A 4,964-nucleotide genomic window follows, 5' to 3' on the forward strand; every position below is an offset into this window, starting at 1 on the left:
TTCCTATTCCCTAGAGACGTACGTGACTCTTTTTTCTCCCTTCTGTATAACCAAAGTGTGGTTGCTCACTGAGCACAGTTACATTGACCCCTGTGCTGTTGAGGTGAGACCCATAAATGACATGAAAGACACAGCTGGTTAGAAAGGAAAAAGGAGAAGCACTGCCTGGCCTCAGCGAGTGACCTGGCCTCTTTGCATCTCATTCTCCTCATCTGTAAAAAGTCAAGCAAGCCCCCCTCAGTGGGTTGTTGTGAAGGTGGCTGAGACCGTGGGTGCCAAGCCCAGTGCCTGGTGTCTTGAGGCCCTCCAAATCTTGATTCCCTTTGCCTTTGGCAGCAGGGAGAAAGTTCAAAGAAGAGGTGAGGATGGCGCCACTTCTGAGAGCACCTCACCATCACCCCTCCCACAAACAATCTCTGTCCTGGATTGAATCATGTCCCCCCAAAATTCATATGTTGAAATCCTAACCCCCAGCACCTCAGAATGTGATCTGATTTGGAAATAGCGTCATTGCAGATAAAATTAGTTAAGATGAGGTCATTAGGGTGAGCCCTACTCCAATTTGATGGGTAGCCATAAAGAAAGGGGAAATCTGGATAAGAGACTCATATGAAGGAAGAATACTATATGAAGATGAAGACAAAGGCCAAGGTGATGCTTCTAAAGTGAAGGAGTGCCAAGGATTGCCAGCAAAGTGCCAGAAGCTAAGATAGAAGACCAGAATAAAATTCTTCCTTGCTGCCCTCAGAAGAAACCAACCCTGCTGACACCTCGGTCTCAGACTTCTATTCTCCAGACTGTGAGAAAATACCTTTCTGTTGTCTGCATCTCTCAGTTTGTGGCACTTTGTTACAGCAGCCTTAGCAAACTAAATCCCCTCCAGAGATGGTGACATCAAGGAGGACAGCTCTTTCTAGACAGAAGGAGGCGCTGCGCTCTCACGGAAAGGAGGAGACACACGAAATTCTGGAGAAGGCTTCTGGAGGCTGACTGTCTGCCTGGGGCTGCCCTGAAAGAGCAACTTCCATCCTGAGCATACCGGAATCCTCAGGAACGTCATCTATCAGCCAAATGTGATGTCTGTTTGTGTTTATTGGTGATTTTACTTCCGTATCTGTCCATGTTTGTTTTCCCAACTGGACTGCACACTCCTTGAAGGCTAGGACCATGCTACAAACCAAACTGGCAGTCAGGAGACCTCTTTGATTAAAATGCTTGGTGTGACTTTGCACATGTCACCTTTCCCCTCCAGGCCTGGTTTCTTCATCTGTAGAATAGGATCATAATCGCTAAGGCCCCTCCAGTGGTGATATCCTGTGATTCTGACTCTTAGCATGTTTGTTATTTAACCAACTTGCCTACTTGGAGTGCAATAGGGAGAGACCAGGAAACTCATCTCTTAGATGTGCTGAAAAGGAATGTAAACGGAGCTAAATGAGTCAGTCATTCAATACGAGGGTTAGACCCCAACACTTTGGAGGCAATACAGTACGCTAGGGACTCCAAGTCCCTTTGAGTCCATTTCTTAGACTCCAAGGCCCTCCTGCTTCAGTACCTGCCTTTCTAGAAGGCCACTTCCTTGGTGATCATTAAGGCTTTCCCCTCCTGCGATGAGGTGTGTGGCCCTGGATATGACATTGCATGTGCCAGTGCAGGGCTGGGTTCCTTCATGCTTTCTGGAAGCCTCCTGTTGCTGCATTAGGTGCTTGAAGGAGCATGGTCTTTCCAAGTGGTTACAGTATTTCAGGTAGACCAATTTTTGTGTCTTACCTCAGAGGATTCACAGCATGCCTCAGCCTCCACTATTGAGAAGACTGGGCTCAATTTATAAGTCTTTAAAGGTCTTCCTAATGGCAAACACCCCAGAGACCTGGGCACCTGTGCAAATTGTGCTCTTTTGGTTCCAGGAAACAGGGAGTCATACAGACCAGACCAAGTACGGTGGGTGGTATACGAGTAGAGGCAGGGACCTCATTGTGAAGTGATTATGAGAGGGATGGACTCTTCTAGAAATCTAAGACCAGAATCCTGCAATCAATGACAAGCTTCATAGAACCTGGTACTGGAAGGTTTTTCTAGTTCCAAGCTTCCTCCAGGACCTCACTCCAGGGCTTTGCCATTAATGACACCCAACTCCTCCCCAGGGGTCGGCTTCTCTCTGGATCTATCTGCTTCTCTTCCCCATTCCAATTCTCTTAGCTTTTCCAAAGCATGCCCCTGATAGAACACAAGACAATTTCTAGAAGGCACATGAGTGAACGTTTTTATCTTGGATGCTAACTGTTTAATTCATATCTGGGGAAAAATACATCTAAAAAGTGAATTGATTTAAAGGAAAATAGTACATAAATATTCAAAGTATGATACTATAGCAAAATCATGAAGGTGGGCCACAGTGACTGAAATTTGAGAAACACTGACTAGCTGGCTGTCTCCATATTTCTTTACAAAGTTCCAGGACACAGAATCACAGTGGCCCAATTTATTAGTAGTCTCTATTTAGGTAGCACTTTACGCGCCATACAGGCTACAGGCCTGCCTATGTTTGGTTGACCCTGGAGCCAGTGTCCATCCTTAGACAAACCAGTGGTCAGGGAGGTGGGTCCCATGATATGGAATACGGCTGCCCAAGTTCTGACGCTTTAAAGGAGCTGAAGATGAAGCAGTTTCTTCTGGGGAATTTTGTGGGCAGGTACGGTTTGATGTGTTATTATGGGCCCCTGATTCAACTGTAACTCGTGGGGCACTGCCACCCTCTTGGAGTTTCTTAGGTGGGCATGTGGTTTCCATCCCCCTACTCCGAGTGGTGGTTATGAGAATTGAACGCAATCACTGATACAAAAGTGCTCATAAGCACCTCACAAATGCAAGATGTTATCACCACTGTTTAATAAAATTGTTACTATGAGTGACACAGAGAGAGGAATGGAAACCCAGATTCCAAAGAAAATAGCTCATTTTTCCCAAGAAAAGAAAAGGATTGAAGTTCTACCAACAACCAGCTGTGTGAACTGAGACTAGTTGGCCTGTCCTTAGCCATGTGACTTCAGACAAGTTTCCGTCTCCATTTCCTCATTTTGAAAATGGGAACATTTGTATCTGCTCTTCCTTCTCTCAGGGTTGGGGTAAGGAGCAGGGGCCTGTCCTCCCACCTCCGTCCCAGTGTGCTGGGCGACAGTCTGCAAGTTTCTTCACGTCTTCTGCCTCAGTCATCTCCTGGGTAGATGATAGATTTGAACCGGGTGACCCTTGCCATCCCCATCCCTTCCAGCTCCTAAGTAGCTGTGCTGCATTCCAACCACCACCCCCCTCCAGGTCAGTCCTCCAATGACCACCCTGCTCTCAGAAAACTTTCTTCTAAAAATCCCACAATATAGAGAAGAATGTCATGCACCCCCAGTCTTATAAGTTATGGATTTGTGAAAAGTTGCATTCACGTCACGCTTTGGTCATAAAATTCTATCTTCCCTTTGCCCTAGCTGATCTGTTTAGAGATGTTTGCTTTTTACTTATTATTGATCGTCAGTTGGCTGCCGAGACTCACTCTTTGATCTTCCCTTTTGTTTGGACTTGAATGCCACCCACACTGTCTGCCCTGGCCCCCTAGTCACTCTATTAAACAGTAATGATACATAAACAAGCTCGGAGGCCCTCGGGGAGCAAAGGCATCCTGGGGTGAGCCTCCCTCGGGCCTGTGAATTGTCATTCCTGAAGCTGTCTGTTTTGTTAAGTTCTTCTGCCAAGTTTCTGTGGGAGCTGAGGGATCATTTTCTCCCTTTTCAAAGAGCAGGGTGAGCTGAGGCCTCAAGCTGGCAAGTCCTTTAAAGTCATTTTCAAAGGAAACCTGAGCTGAAAGGCCATGTGGCTGGCCAAGGGTGGTATGACTTTCTGAGGCTCTCTCTGGGGCTTTGGGTGGTCAGTTCCCCTGAGCTTCTCAGCACGTGCTGGGAGCCTGCTGCCAAGGCACTGCCAAGGGATGCCACTGTCCAACCAGTAGCCCACGAACCCAGGGAAAGGCTCTGCTTCACACCCCCACCCCCCTGCCACCCAGGAACGGAAAGCGGGGATTGCAAATCTTCCCCTCTGGGCCATGGGCCAGAACCACATTTGTCCTCACCGTTGTTAGGTCTTGTCAATCAAACTTGATCCTTGGGGTTTTCTGAGGTAAAATCAAACTGAGTGCCAAAGCAAGCTAGGGTGAACTTATGTCTGAATCATGGAATCATAAACTATCTGGTTAATCCAGTCCCCTCATGGACAGGTTGCAAAGGGGACCCAGAGGGGAACTGGCTGTCCCAAGTCACACAGGAGGAGGTGGCTGACTTCCACCACAGAGTTCTTCGGACAAAGAGCCCTTCTGCAGGGATGGAGGTTTGCTCGGCTAGTAGCCATCCATAAAGCTTCTGAGTCTGCGGATGTCTGTCAATCAACCAGCAGATAGCAAAAGGACTCCAGAGGCAGCAAGACTGAGAAATGGATGATGGGTCCAGATACCTTCATACTGTCTCCTGGACCCAGAAGAGAGAAATTATGTATGAAACCAGGAGGAGGCAAGATGAGCCCTCTCACTTCACAGGATGGGCAAATTCCGCAAGGCCCAGAGGAGGAAAGGACTTATACACATTTGTGTCAGAGGGGCCAGAAGCAAAGTCATTCAAAGCTCAGCCTAGAGCTCTGAGTACAAAACAGGCAGAGGAGGGAACTAGCCAGAAATAGAGGCGAGAGGTCCACCCCAAATCCCACACCTGAACTCCTCACAACCAGGGTCTGGAGTCTACAGTCCATCCTGGCGCTGGGAGCTGAACGTGGTTCTGAGCAAGCCCCAGTCTGGGCTTTTCCCAGACTCCACCAGCCAGCCACCACTCCCTTCTGTGAGCATCTTCCACTAGCTTAAGAGGCGAGGAAACCAGACCCATTCAAGTCCTGGATTCCCACACGAGGAAAGACCTCTGGAACAAGCCAAC

This window comes from Equus caballus, chromosome 19, assembly GCF_041296265.1.
Source record: "Equus caballus isolate H_3958 breed thoroughbred chromosome 19, TB-T2T, whole genome shotgun sequence".
Taxonomy (NCBI): Eukaryota; Metazoa; Chordata; class Mammalia; order Perissodactyla; family Equidae; genus Equus; species Equus caballus.